Here is a 16,886-nt window from a genome sequence, read left to right on the forward strand (position 1 = left end):
TCATTATAGACCAGCTTCAAGAGCACGTAGAGTTGGGCCAGGGGGTGCAAGAGACGCTTGACTTCCTCCACAAAAATAGGACTACTCAAGCACTGTAGGAAGGTCTGATCTTGCTATAATTTCTCTATTTGGCTCATAACTTGTTCAATCCCTAGCACGAAGCCATCTGCGGCAAAAGGAGAAGGCAGACCCAGGAAAACAAACCTCTCTACATGTTGCTTGATGTCTGAAATTGAAATCTTCAAAGGCTCAAGCATTGCTAATACATGCATGACTACCCTATGCTGGTTAATGAAAATGAGAGTCTTCCAAATTAATTGCTTACGATCTGTAATTCCTTTTTCTCTCAATTCTTCATCTAGAGCAGCATATACCAACTGAATTAAGATCTGGGCTACGGGGAGTTTAGGACCAATGAAAAGCATAGTGTTGTTAATGAGAGTGCCCACTTCAACATAGAGAGATTGTTCTTCTCCTAGGAATCTTAGTACGGGTTGCAGCGAAGGCCAATACTGCTTAATTCTCTCCCAATGAGAAACATACAATTCTACAATAACTGGAGAGAAATCTCGAAGAACCTCCAGAGGGGGGGGGGAGATTCGATAACTGCGTGACTTCCTCGTCCTTCGCTCTTATCTCATTTTGCAGCTCCCTACACCTGTCTTGTTCATGGGCAACCTGATTTTCCAAAGTGAGGATCTTAGTACCTCCATCTTGTAAAGCTTGTTGAAGTTGTGACATGTGATCTCGTTCTTGCTACAACAATCCCTCCACATCCGGGAATTTATTTTCAACTTACTCCAAGCTACTTTGTTTCTCACGCGCATTTGTTTCAAACCTTTCTCTTTCCTCTAAAAGTGTGACCTATGTCTCACTCAGTTGTCGAGCGTATTCTTCCTTCAAGCGAACCTCCTCATGCAGTTGGGTATGAATTTGGGTAGCATCTCTCGAAGCTGCTTTCAGTTGTTGTATCTCTTTCTCCCTCCCTTGCAACTCTTTCAATGCCATGTTGCTCGTCACTTCTTTCCCTTTCAATTGAGATCTCACATTGTTCACGGTGGACTGCAACTTCTCTTTTTCAGAGTTGGCTTGGGTTAACAAGCCCTACAAATGGCTGATTTGAGCATTTCTAGCTTTGTCTTCTTTTCTCTGTTGGTCCAAGGATTCTCTAAGGCTCACATTTTTTGCTTACATTTTCTCCAAACGATGGCTCTTTTTGATGAAATCTGAAGACACAACCTTTGAGGTTTCTTCCATAATTTCTACTTTATCTAATGTCATAGTGTTCAAGAGATTGACCCCAACAACATGTAGGGTGTAATCACTAGGTCTCATTTGGGCCTCCGGCTTGTCAACCTTTGGGAACATGGTCACAAAGAAGAGACTATCCTTTTCCTCGTTGAAATGCATTTGCACATGCAGTCGGACTGGCTTGGAATCATCCTTCTTCTTCTCTTGTTGGTCTCGCCAATTCATGTAGTCTTGGAGTAGGTAACCTATTGCTGATAAGCATCCAGGTTTGAAATAGCTTGTCCTACAAATGCTACACCAGGCGGGATTGAAAAGGGGAAATGGGAAAAAGGACCGCCAAAAGAGGTTTGAATGGATTGTGCAAGCGTGGTTGGGGAGAATAATGGGACGAAGGGAGAGGCTCCTGAAAAAATTGGATCAGCAGATGCTACCCCAACATATGGGGGAGGAGTGGTCTCTCGTAAACCAATCCTACACGAGATAATAGTTGTAGCAAGCATCTATGGGAAAAACGTTGCAGGGATGAAATTAGGGGCAGGGAATGAAAGAGCGACCTACGATGACACAACTTGGGGGTCAGCCGACATTTCAACGGGTGCTAATGTGAGGGTGGTGGGGACTTGGGCAAGCATAGATGCAACTCGGGATGCTACAGAAGACACAGATTAAGCAGAGGGAAAGGGAAGAGAAGGACGTACCTGAACCATAGAAGTCATCAGTTGTTGAGAGGCTGGAAGAACCACAGGGACCTAAGAAGACGAACCCTTCTTGGCAGAACCTAAAAATTATTTCTTACTGGAAGGGGAATTAGGCGCCTGCTTTTCAGCCGATCTTTTGGCAGTTTGGGAATGGGGTCTCCGGCTTGAACTAGTGAGAGGAAGATGAATACTAGACTTAGTCTCTTGCTCTTCTACATTTATAACTTCTACCTCCTGATGTTGAGCCTCCTTGGGGGATGAGTCATCATGTGGGGACTCATCACCTGTCTCTTCATCTGATTTATTGTGTTGTCACCATTCAACCTCAAAACGCTCGTCGAAAGGAGAATTCTCAATATTAGCCCTGGGCTGATTCTGATGAATACTAAGAGGGGGGGTGAATTAGTATGCCAAAAATCAATGTACTTAAACACTTTACTAGACTAACAATAAACCGATAAAATAGTTTAGCAGACAAACTGGTTAGCACACATGCAAACCAGATAGCAAATAATGCATTTACCCACAGAAGCACAAACACCATAACACAGGAGATTTTGATGTGGAAACCCAAATGGGAAAAACCACGGTGAGATGAAACTCACAAGTAACTATCTGTAGAATAGTAACCAGATCGGTTAAGGTCAGACCGGTTAAGGTCATACAATGTTCTTTACCAAAACAGATCCTGTTAGGAATCTCAATCTCTTTTAGGAGATAAGTCTGATTAAAGACTACCTTGCTAGAGGATTTTAGATCCATAGATGTGAACCACCTTGTTAGAGGATTTACAAAAGGCTTTTGGGCCTACCCAATTAAGAGCTTCAGACTTGTCGAAGATGTAAGTAATCAACAAGTGAGTGATCTAGCAAATAGCACAGATTGCTTGGTTAGATCCTTGATAACTCGTTCCTAATGCATTCCAGCATTACTTCAGTCTTCAACATATTCACACTCTCTCTAACTCATCAACCACCTTAAACCCTAGCAACAACCTAAAACCCTAGACATGATGTCCTTATAAAGGAATCTGATTTCATGTCGGTCCAATAGGATTACATTACAATTTCCTAGGTTCAATGCATCTAGACATATTCTACAACATGACACAAAAAGCACCATTGAAGTGTCAGCACCGTCAAACAATCGGTGGATGGTAACTCAACACAAAATGCCAATTGGTAACTCATCACAGAGTATTACCGGTTCATACAAAATACCGATTGCCGATTTGACAAAAATGAAGACTAGGAAATATGTGTTCTGCCTGCCGCTTTGATCCTTCGTACCGCTTGAGATCCTCGAACCGCTTGGGGTCAACATACCGCTTCAAATTGGTAAACACTTTCTGCAAAACACCAATAATCTAAGGACTATAATGCATCATACTGGTTGGGAACAATCGTCAGTTTAGCATAACTCGTACATATAAAAGTGATCTCAATGCAAGTGTGTGTCCATCAATGACAATCACAACATAATCATCAAAAATGCCAACAGATTCACTTCCTAACGGTAGATCCAGAAATCATCCCTTTTTCTTAGGCCACGAATCATTTCTCATGGCTTCCATCATGCTCCGGGGAATGGGCTTCGCTGGATTATACTTTTGAAGGATAGGGTAAAAATTCAACCATGAGGGATGTTTCAAAATAAGAAAATCACTGGGACCCACATAAATATTTGGGTCATTCATTGGCGGGTTGGTGTGTCCTTCCCATGAACTCCTCGGTTCATGCTTAACTACATTTTTTCTTTAAGATAGGCATCCATCTGGGTCATAGCTCCACACATCATTAATTGCTACCAAGCCTAGTTGCACCAGCTTGGAGGTTAGGATATTCTCAACAATGCTCCTTTGTATGAGAGTAATTGGGCCAATAGCCTTGTGGTGTTTTGTTATGGAGGTATCATGTTTTCCCACCCCTATAGATCTCTGAACCTCCACCAACTGCCAAAAAATTTCAAGAGTGAGGGTTCTCTTTGTAACATAGGTAGGTAGGTGGAAGGGTTCTTCAGAGAAACCATGCACCTGGACAAAATAAAAATCACTACCCAGAAACCATTCGCAAGGGAGGCGTTCATTGTGCATCCAATTCATTTGTATTTGGGAAAAAATGAGCAAGAGGCTCTTCAAGGATGAAACCAAAATCAGGAAAGACAGGGGTTAGCAAACAATCTAAAAACTAATAGGCATCATAGGAAGCTAACAGGATAGGCATCCAGGCAGACATAGGCATTTTTTTCCTATCTCATCATGAGTAGCCAATCGCATGCATTGATTGAAGAAAGCATCATTCTGGTGCATGAAAAGATGAACTAGGAATGAGGCAAACCTAAACCATTGAAAATGTTGGAACTCAACTAACTGCCTCACCATTTCTCTAGCTATCAAGATAGAGAAGTTGAGATGGAATGGCCCCTTCTGCTTCCAACATTTGAACAAGAAACCCATCATAGGAGCAGTGATCTCCCAGTCGCTATCATGATCACATAGCAACACAAGGGTCAAGGAGATATCTTTGAGATCATCATGCTTCAAATCACTGTAGGATGAAGGGAACCTTGGAGGCCCACCTGTTGGACTTTGATTTAGTGCATTGTGACAAAATGCGACAACATCCCTCATAGTTTCCCAATATTCTTCCTTGGAGCCTTTGTCGAACACCTCAGTGATGTCAATTATGAGAAAACATAACATATCACGAATAGATTTTGGGGTTATAATCACTTTCAAAAAGGAGCCCTGAATTAAAGAAGAATCTCTCTTGAACCCGTTGGCGCATGCAGCCACAAATTATCGATAATGTGGAACCATGGGAACCACGAACTGAAGAACACCGCTATTCCAGAACTTGAATGTCATGGATTGCGGCTCATTTTTGTGATTTACCATTCTTGTGCAAGCGGCTTCCCTGAGGTTCTTTGGCTTCTTGTGTAGTTCAGGCTTGACGACATTCTCCAAAGAATCAATCACTGTTGCAGGACTGCGGGTGGCCGACTTCGATTTAGGTTTGGTCCTTAGATATTCCAACTTTGGGGGAATGACGTGGGAGGAATATGAGAGTTCCCCATATACACCCACCCACATTTTCCCTTGGAAAGGATCTGAGGAGGCTGCTTCCATCTCCATTTTTTGCAAGTTTTTCCTCCTGATACCTCTGAAGAGTTTTGGCGCTTGGGATGCAAAAAAAACAATATGACATGCACTTTTGGAGGCCTTCTTCCTTGAATGCATTTCATGTCTATATTTATACAAAAGAGGGCATTTAATGATAAGCACATGTCTGCACATATGCCACCTCATTTTCCAAGCTGCAATTAATTCTAAAAAGGGATAAGCACCTCCATCTATGTTTCCCAAAAAGATGTTTGTTTAGTATATCATTACTCCGAACCACTCGAGATGATTTGTTTGTCCAAAAAAAATCTCCTCATTAAGGAGAGTATCCGCAGCCAGCGAGACTCGCACGAGCCAAAACAGACTTGCGAGTTACTGGACTTATACATGATACACTTGGATATAAGCGTGGCATATGAGGACAGTGCTTCTCTTTTTGAGGTTCTGGACGAAACGTACGCAACCTTAAGGATCGACTCCATTTACTTGTGCGAGTTATGAGAAAAGACAGTTGTGTCAAAGATCAAGAGCATTGGCTTTCCATTTTATTTATTACCTGGAACTGGAAATCCGCTATAAATATGTCTTTTTCAGAAATTATTTTGCATAGTATCTAGCTCAACAACGGTGTTTCTTGAATCATGGATACTCTTGTCAGGCTTACCAGTAGTAAAGCTCAAGTTGCTTTCCTAGGAAACATCTTAGACTGGAGGTTGCAAGGAATGACACAATGTAAAAATCCTCTAATCATCGTTGCCATCAAATGGGTGCTTGGGGAAGACTTTATTGATGACGTAGACAAATATCATGTCAACATGGATATTTGATCACGTTATGTAGCCTCATTATTGGATATTGGGATGACTGGTTATCTAACTTCAGAGCTAACTCAGACGCTCTTCCCTCTGGAATATCTAGGTGTCTTGAAGGACGTTGTGGCATATTACGTTCCTTTCAGAGGTTTACCCCTCACTTTGGATCTGCAGTGTTTCACCACCCTCAGAGAGGAGGTGACTTGGTATCCACTTATAGGTGGCTTGAAGACCATGTCATTGTCATCTCATCACTTCCGAGCTGAGCTTTCCATGGAGTTCCTCCTTCAGTTTCATCTAATAGTGTTTGTTCTGGCTGGCACAAATTGGTACAATGAAATCAAAGATTACATCTTCCCATGGATCCTGACACCGCATATTCTTCCAAACCTAGTGCTTGTGTCGATATCTCAAGAACTTGATGGCGACTCTGGCCATGAGTGGTCGGAAGAAGATGATGATGAAGATGAAGATGAAGATGATGATTCTGAATTCCAGATGGATGAGGAGGACGATGAGGAAGACACCTGAAATACTGCCACCCTGCTCCAAAAATTTATCACTTTACTTTTCAAATATAGGCCGCAGGCCTTCTATATGTATTGCACAAAGATAATTTTATAAATAATGATCTCCTTTTGTTTTCTCAAGGCGTATCTTGTGGTTCACTTTTTGCTTCTTGGAATGCATGAGGAAACATAATTAAATAAATAAGGCAAACTAAAAATACTTTATTTACATTATTTTCATTAGGAAAGTTGCTACTTTAGTGGAAGGGTTTAAGATGAAACCTATTAATCGGGATTCCAAGAGATTCCCCCTGTATATTCTCGAGATTGAAAGCATTAAACCCCTTACAATTCATGATGCGGAAGGGTCCCTCCCATAAACTATCAAACTTAGCATGTTGACTAGGCTTAGCTACCCTCTCATTATATTTCAAAACAAGGTCACCCTATTTGAGTCCCGGGTCAGAACTTTTCTTGTTATCAAACTAGCTCTTGACGGTTTATTGGCAGTTTTGAAGTTATGAAAATGCCACTTCCCTTGCTTCTTCTAACCCCATAAGCTCTACCAATCTTACCTCCATGGGCTCATTTTTGGCCACCTTGATAGACTTGAGTAGCTGCAAGGCGGGAATCTCCAAGGATATGGGGAATAAGGTATCCTTGTTGTAGACCAGCTTGTATGGAGATTTCTTTAAAATCTCCTTGGGCGTGATCCTATCTGCCCATAACGCACTTCTCAAGTGGTGATGCCACTCCCTTTTGTGTTTCGACCCCATCCTTTTAATGAGTCTTATGAGATTCTTGTTGGTGGACTCAGCTAGACCATTTCCTTGTGGATAATAATTTGAGGAGGTCTTTAGGTAGATATCTCAACTAAAAGAAAACTAAGTGACTCGTGAGCCTGTGAATGCTCACTCATTATCCAATATTATGGTCTTCGGCAGACCATACCAGCACACTAAGTCCTCCAAAAATGCTAGTATTTTTCCCTCTGATGAATTCCTTAGGGGGACAACCTCAGACCATCCGATGAAGTAGTCAGTAGCAGTAAGGATCCACTTGTGTCCGGCTGAGCTTGGAGGATTAATCATTCCTATGAAATCCAGACCCCATTGAGAAAAGGGTTCTTCGACCATTATGGGCCTGAGCAACATTACTACCTTTCTGCACCTACCACTGTAATATTGGCATTTTTTGCATTCTCTTACCAGAGTATGTGCATCTTTAAACATCGAGGGCCATAAATACCCAAAACGGGTAATCTTAATGATGGTGGTTTGCATTGAATAGTGGCCTCCTAATATTCCATGATGGAATTCATGTAAAATCTTACTAGCCTGGCCTTGGTCTATGCAACGAAGTAGGATTCCATCAAAATTTCTTTTAAAAAGCACTCCTTCAACCGGGCGGAAATCGCTATTTTGCATCCTATAGAATCTCTTCTTTTTAGGAGGGAGGTTAGTAGTGAATATTCCAGTCTTCATGAAATTTTTTCGATTCTCAATCCAACATGCTTCTGTTTGCTCAAAGGTGACCATTACAACTTCCTCCGTGGTAGTCTTAGCCTCTTGAGGGTCAGACTCTTGGGCTATATATTCGCAAAGGCCTTTACCGTGGACTACCTTAGAGGGTTTGAAATCAATGTCATATTCTAAGATTTTGGTAATCCAGTTTGCTCTTTTCTCTGTAATGTCACCTTCCATTATATACTCTCGGACTGAAGGATGAGCGACATACACAGTAGTCTTATTACAGGCAATAAAATGCTGAATTTTTTTCAGCCCTTTGACAATGGCCAATGCTTTCTTTTCAACAAAGTTGTATTTAGCCTCATACTCTTTTAGATTTTTGGAATGCAAAGCTATGGGATGCTCACCCCTTTTTTCTGCATCTTTCTAGGTTAGTACCATGACAATTCTATAATTTCTAGAGAAAACATAAATTATAAAATCCTTGGACATATCAGGATTGGAGAGTACATGAGTCGAGGAGATGGCATCTTTGATTTTCTCAAATGCCTCTTTTTCTTCAGGAGTCCATTTAAAATGCATTTCCCTTTTAAGAATTAGAGTGATAGTGTTAGGATAACCGGTGAACAACTGAGAGGGGGGGTGAATCATTTGTTAACAGATTATAACTTTTAATCCACAATATAACCTTAGACAAATCAAGTATCGGTAAAGCATATACAGATGTTGTTAGGAATAGATACCGGTAAACAATACAACTTAACAATTAACCAGATAATCAATGCAAAGGAACCATACCACCTAACACCATGATTTGTACGTGGAAAACTTGGAAAGGGAAAAACCAAGGTGGGAAGGCTACCCATAGTCAGATGATACTTTTGCAGAAAGTATGTGTTACAATGAGGTTCCTGCACTTGTAGGAAGGCATACTGCCTAGAGTGTATTGCTCATTACAAAAGACTCTAATTGACTATGGAGAAGCTACAACCATCTCAAGATAAATGGAAAACAAACAAATAGAGTTAACTACTAGAAATAGCATCTACCATGCCTGATTATAGTCTCGATTAAGCTTAGTGTCAAAGGACTAAATCCTCTTCTGAATCCAATTTGATCACCAATGATTGACCAACACCTATGTCTGAATGATATTACAATATTTGCACATTACATTCCTTGACCATGACCTTTCCAATAACCATGATACTTTACAAAGACTTTCTACCTCTTATTTATACAAACCCTAAGGCCTAAACCAATTAGGTTGGCCACCTAAAAGATATTACAATAAGATAATTACATAATTCCATATTACAATGATATGACATATTGGCTTAAGACCAAAACAACAATAACAAATCCATAAATCATCTCGAAACATCCCGATAACGCGTAGAGTACACGTTAGCATGATACTGGTCCATAACCTAGATAGGTACTGGACCAATTCTGGGTCCACCATGCCAAAGAAATGTCTTCAAGCAATTGAAGCATGATCAAAGAACATCTTCAGCATCCTGAAATCCATGAAAAAGTTGCACCAACACCAACTGTGCATCGTGTCACGATTAATCAATGAAAGCTCTGTCGATAAAGCCTTAAACCAGTGTCGGTAAGGGTTTACCAGAGTGTATAATAGCATTCGATTACCAAGCCAATACCAACTGACCAAAACATTCTCATGGAGCATATAACACATGAAATCAAACATACTTTACTAATCCAAACATGTCAAAAGTGTCCAACAGATAGTCTCTTTTGCCGGTAACACTAGATCTTCTACTGGTAACCAAAACTTGCTTGTCAGTAACCAACCATAACAACTAGTGTTGACATCATTGACAAAACATCAATGCAACACATAATTCATTCATAATGCCAACAATCTCCCGCTTTGGCATTGATGGCAACACTAGATGTGAAAAACATCTAAGTACCAAGAAATGCCAAACAAGTCTCCCCCTATGGAAGACAACCAACAATCAATAGCTCTCCCCCTGTGAATGATATCTATGTAAGGTTCTAAATAATTTTTCACATTACTACCACTCCCCCTTTGACATCAATGCCAAAAATCTGACAAAAATATCAAAGCAATGATATAAACCTCTGAATCTCAAAGTTGACTACTCCCCCTAAGTAGTAGCACCACTCATCACTGTCGGAATGAATAATGTCTCTAGTAATGCATGTCGGACTGATGACAAACTTCATCAATCAACTCTCTGTCGAAGGGGCAAAAACCCCTAACCTGTCTCTTGAATACTCAAATGATTCCTTAGACAGTGATTTAGTGAATATGTTTATAATCATGTTCTTTAGTGTTCACATAAACCAATTTGACTTCCTTTGCTTCAACCTTGTCCTTAAGAAAGTTATACTTTATTGAAATATGCTTAGTCTTAGAATGAAATACCGAATTCTTAGACATGTCAATAGCTGCAGAGTTATCACAATAGATAACTACTGGTTCACTACAATTTACCCTCATATCCTTCAACATTTTCTTCATCCGCAAGACTTGAGTGCAATTAGTTGCTGCTACAACATACTCAGCTTCTATAGTAGATAAAGAAATGCATGACTGTTTTTGGTTGATCCATGAAATCAGTTTCTTTCCAAGAAAGAAATCTCCACCAGAAGTAATCTTCATGTCATCAATATCACCCACCTAATCTGAGTTAGTATATGCACATAAAGTGAAATCATCATTTCTAGAATACCATAAACCATATTTTGTTGTTCCTTGCAAATACTGAAATATCCTCTTTACTGCATATTCATGATTTTCTTTAGGATTAATTTGATATCTTGAAACAATACTTATTGTATTCATAATATCAGGTCTAGTCTAAGTTAGATATAATAGACCACCAATCATAGACTTATACCTTGTCGAATTACCGGTGTAGAAGTATCCTTGATAGATAATTTCTCACTTGTAGCCATACGAGTACTTACCGGCTTGGAATTCTCCATACCAAACTTCTTCAACAATTCCCTCAAATACCTAGTTTGACAGATAAAAATGCCTTTGTCAGTTTGAGTAATCTGCAAACCTAAGAAAAATTTCATCTCACCAATCATGGACATTTCAAATTCATTCTTCATGTTGTTAGAAAATTCCATGCACAATTTATCTTCTCCTCCAAAAATGATATCATAAACAAAAAATTCAATAATCAAAATATCATTATCAGTGATCTTATAATATATATTACTATCAGTACTACCTTTAGTAAAACCAAGCTTCAAAAGATATTTATCCAACCTTGCATACCAAGTTCTAGGAGCATGTTTCAAACCATACAAAGCTTTCTTCAATCTGCAAACCATATCTTTATCATCTATCAATGAAAATCCATCAAGATTCTCAATGTAAACTTCTTGCTCAAGCTCACCATTCAAAAATGCACATTTAACATCCATTTGATAAACCTTATAGTTCTTATAAGCTGCATAGGCAAGAAATAGTCTAACAGCTTCAATTCTAGCTACAAGTGCAAATGTCTCACCATAATCAATTCCTTCCATTTGAGAATATCCTTTACAAACCAATCTAGCCTTGTTCCTTATAACTTGACCATCCTCATTCAGTTTATTTCTAAAAACCCATTTAGTTCCAATAACATTCTTATTTTTAGGTCGAGAAACTAAAGACCAAGTTTCATTCTTCTCTATTTGATCTAATTCATCTTCCATAGCCTTTAACCAATGTTTATCCTTACAAGCTTCAATAACAGTTGCCAGTTCAACTTGAGAAATAAGACATACCTCTTCATTTGCCAGTTTTCTTCTTGTCATAACTCCCTTATTTCTATCTCCAATAATTTGATCTTTAGAATGATTTAATCTTACATACCTAGGTGTCTTTTAAACTTCAGGTTCCCTGCTCTGATCATTAGTCACAATTGAATTTTCTGATTGTGTCGGTGTAACTGTCTCAACTTCTTGTACTGGTTGAGGCATTGTCGGTTCAGTTATGATCATTTCCACTGTTAGTTCCCTGTCAAATGATATAGAATGATTTATGTACTATTCATCCACTTTCACATTAGCAATCTCCACAATTTTATGCAATCTTTTGTTATAACATCTATATGCTTTTCTCTAAATTGAATAACCAATAAATATCCCTTCATCACATCTAGGATCAAACTTTCCAATTGAATCATCCCTTTTGATATAGAATTTACTTCCAAAAATTTTGAAATACTTAATAGTAGGTGTATGTCCAAACCATAGTTCATAAGGGGCCTTACCGGTTTCACCTTTGATGTGAACTCTATTGAATGTGTAGACTGTTGTACTAACTACTTCTCTCCATTAGATATGAGGCAATTTGGGTTCCATCATCTTAGATCTAGTTGCATCCAAAATGGTTTTGTTCTTTCTTTCAACTACCCCATTTCGCTAAGGAGTCCTAAGTGCAGATAATTGTCTCCTGATTCCATTTCTCTCACAATAATTGTTAAATTCATGAGAAGTGAACTCACCACCATGATCTAATCTTAGACATTTTATTTTCAATCTAGTTTTTGTTTCAATCTTCGCTTTAAAGATCTTGAATTTCTCAAAAGCTTCAGACTTCTCCCTTAGAAAAGTCACCCACATCATTCTAGAATAGACATCAATAATCAACATGAAATACCTGTCACCTTGAAAGCTTCTAGTCCTTGTTGGACCACATAAGTTAGTGTGAATCAAATCAAGTATATCATTAGATTTATCATGTATGCTCTTAAAATAACTTTTGACTTGCTTACCCAATTGACATTCCTTACATACTAGATTATGAGGCTTCATAATCTTAGGTATATCTCTAACTGACTTAGTTGAACTGATCTTAACAATACAATCAAAATTAACATGACACAACCTCTTATGCCATAGCCAACTCTCATCAATACGAGAAATCAAACATGTCTTATTACTAGTGTTCAAGTGAAAGATATTACTTCCTGTCTGAATACCGGTTGCAATCTCCAAACCAGTCTTGTTAATGATTTTGCATTTTCTATCCTTAAATTGAAGTTGAAAACCCTTATCAACCAATTGACCAACACTCAAAAGATTATGCCTTAAACCTTCTACATAATAGACATTATTAGTGTTATGCTTGCCATCCAAAGAAATAATACCTCTACCTTTCATCATACATGCCTTGTCATCTCCAAATCTGACCTGGCCGCCATGGTATTCTTGATAGTTCTGATACTTAATGTAAGTATAGATGCCAATAGCTACCAAGATGAGAGGGGGGGTGAATCATACAAACTTAATCTTCCATAAAAACAACAGATTCAACCTCGATAACTTATACTTCAGCAATATAACCAAAACTGCTAAACATGCAAACTCATAAGCATATAATCATCATAACACTCATAACACTAGATTTAACGTGGAAACCCAAATAGGGAAAAACCACTGTGGGATTTCAGACCCACTAAGAAATATACTCTTCTAGAGTATGCTCATTTAAAAGCAAATCCTGTTAAAGATTACAAACACATTGCTAGATGTGACCCGGTTAAGGGATTTCCCTCAAATCTGTTAGGATCTTCACTTTGTTAGAAGTGACCTTGTCAAAGGATTTCAAACACTCATTTAGAATGTTACCTTGCTAGAGGATTTACAAATAAGACTGTTAAGTCCACTCGGTTAAGAGATTTTATGTCACTTACAAAATAACAGTAATACAAATCTATCTGCAACTTCACATCTAAAAATGCTAAAGCAGATTCTTATTTGCTCAAAACAATCTTGTCATAGGACTTATCTTGTCCCTCTACTGGGCTCTCTACTCTGTTATTCAAACAGTTCTTCAAGCTTTTGTGCTCGATAATCACTATGTAGCATCCCTTGTGCATACACTTGCCCGCATGCATTGTTTATCAACAATTCCTTATTTATAAACAATTGCTAACCGCTAAATCTCCTTGATCACATTTCCCATGATCAATCTTAGCCATCAGATATTCAAACTTGACTAGGTTCAATGTATCCTTTCGATCTGAAAATGTTTTACCTTGCCTCGGGACTTGCATTCCTTTCTTGGAACTTGCACAAGGTTATTGCGGTTCAATCTGCGCTGTAGATCTTCTTGCCGATTTTCCTTTGCCATAGATCCTTAACAAACTTCATGCACAACATACCAATCATTTATATATCTCCAGCTAATCATTGTCCTTCATTAAATAATGCTTTTATCCATCCAATGTGCACTATCATAACTCGGTTGCAACTCGGTAAATACTAAACTTTACTCGGTAGACATTTCGCCTTCATTAACTGATATCGATAACCTTAGGGTTTACCAACTAGGTTCCTTAGGGTTTACCGACTAAGTTCTTTGCTTGGTGACATAGTATAGTATTAACCTTACAATCAACAACATATGTAGAATATCAAAACAATATAAAATGATCTCATCATTGTCTAACTCAGTAATAGTTGCCCATTGAATAACTTATTTCTCCCCTTATTCATCACATTCTTTCTGTGTCTTTTACTGACATCTTAATTCTCTTCAAATCAATCTTCTCAAGATATGGCAACATCATACTGAATCAGATAATCAATCTCTTGACATCAATGACAAAATAATGTTATAAAGATAGTTATCATCCTTCTTCAGTTATATCAATAATCTTCAACAACCTTCTCAATATCCTTCATGAATATCAACAATCTCCTAATATTGAATTGCCAACAATCTTTCTTACTGTAATGCCAACAATCTCCCCCTTTGGCATTGATCGCAAAACCAATAATTAAATGGTAATACCAACAAGATGTTCAAATTGATTCGGATTCAGAGTGTTGTTAGCCATCTCTTGTTATCCTTGAGCTATTAAAATCTTATGAAGTCTTCTTCCTTTTCATTAGGCTACTGAGCTATTGTCTTGCATTTAGTCTTCTCCATTTTTGCAATCTTCTCCCCTTGTCATTAGTCTTATGTTATTCATCATTCATCCAACCATTTAGTCTTCTAGCCAAACCATTTATAGTCTTCTCCCCCTTTGACAACAATGCCAAAAAGTAAAAGAAATAAATCATGATTTCTTCCTTTGTGAAGTGATTTCCCTTGCTGTGTAACATCTCCGTCTTGGTCAGAGTAACTTGTCTCTATTCACTTTTTCTTGCACAACTTTACGTGACCTCCTAAAGTGCATAAATTAGCATCAATCCACACATAATATTCTGTAGATTCAACGAATTGATGCTTTCACCAAACTCAATCAGTGAGTAGAAGATAGGGGTAGGACCCCTAACTTGCTTCTGAGATACTCAAAAGTGTCCCTTGGCAATGGCTTTGTGAAGATATCTGCTAATTGTTCCTTTGAACTGATATATTCCAGCACAACTTTCTTCTCTTGAACTTCTTCTCTGAGATAGTGATACTTTATAGATATATGCTTTGTCTTAGAGTGCATCACTGGATTCTTTGAAATGTTAATGGCACTAGTATTATCACAGAATATGGTTATTGGCTGAGTAACTTTTTCATTTATACCTTCCAACAGTTGTTTGATCCATGCTATATTGGTACAGTTCAATGCTGTAGCAACATATTCAACTTCTGTTGTTGACTGTGAGATACATCATTGTTTCTTGCTAAGCCAACTCACTTGTCATTCTCCTAAAAAGAAATCTCCACCACTTGTACTTTTCCTGTCATCAATGTTTCCTGCCCAATCAGCATCAGTATAAACTTTTAAATCAAAATCATTCTTCTTTTCATATACTAAGCCATAATCTTCAGTGCCTCTTAGGTATCTGAAAATTCTCTTGATTGTTGTCATATGTGTTTCCTTGGGATCTGCAAATAATCTTTCTACAATACCTACTGCATGTGCTATATCCGGTCTACTATGCACAACATATTGCAATTTTCCAATCATAGATCGGTAAAGTGTCTCATCAACAGATGCAGATTCATCATTCTTTGATAATTTACAGTTAGTAGTCATAGGAGTACTTACTGGTTTAGAATCCTCCATTCCAAATTTCTTCAAGATTTCCTTTATGTACTTGGATTGAGTAATGAAAATCTCATCTTTCATTTGCAATATCTGTAAACCTATAAAATACTTTATCTCGCCGATTAGTGACATCTCAAATTCTTTGCACATTTCATTTTCAAAGTGCTTGCATAAGGAGTCATTACCACAAAATATGATATCACCAACAAATATGGATGAGATTGGTATTCCATTGTCCTCATCTTTCTTCATGTACATATTGTTGTTTTCACTTGTCCTTATAAAACCAATCTTGATTAAATAAGAGTGTTGTCTTTCATACCATGCTCTAGGTGCTTGTTTTAGACCATATAACGCTTTGTTCAGTTTGCATACCTGATCTTTACTCCTGTCTTCAACAAATCCTTCAGGTTGTTCAATGTAAACTTCTTCTTCTAGCATACCATTCAAAAATGCAGATTTAACATCCATTTGATATACCTTCAAATTTTTGAAAGTAGCATATGCCAACAATGTTCTTACTCCCTCAAGTCTAGCCATAGGTGCAAAAGTCTCACCATAATCTATTCCTTCTTCTTGAGCATAACCTTTGCAAACTAGTCTTGCTTTGTTGCGAATGACTTCACCTTTCTCATTTAGCTTGTTTCTGAAAATCCACTTAGTATCGATTACATTTTTGTCCTTCGGTCTTGGGATCAGTGTCCATGTGTCATTCTTCTTGATTTGATCAATCTCTTTTGTCATAGCATTTACCCAATCTTCACTGTTAAATGCCTCTTTCACTATTCTCAGTTCAAATTCAGATATTAGACCTGTGTTTTGTCTCGGTTTGTTCCTTGTCATCACTGGATCATCATTATCTCCTATAATTTGACTTGATGCATGATGTCTTCTGACATATTTGGCTAATATAGGCTCGGTAGGTTCTGTATGATCATCTTCATCACTCGGTAACTGGACATTATCTTCATTTTCTTCAGCAGCTTTCTCGGTAGGACTTCTTGGTTGAACATAAATAAATTCTTCATAATCTTC

The sequence above is a fragment of the Cryptomeria japonica genome, chromosome 10 (assembly GCF_030272615.1).
Source record: "Cryptomeria japonica chromosome 10, Sugi_1.0, whole genome shotgun sequence".
NCBI lineage: Eukaryota > Viridiplantae > Streptophyta > Pinopsida > Cupressales > Cupressaceae > Cryptomeria > Cryptomeria japonica.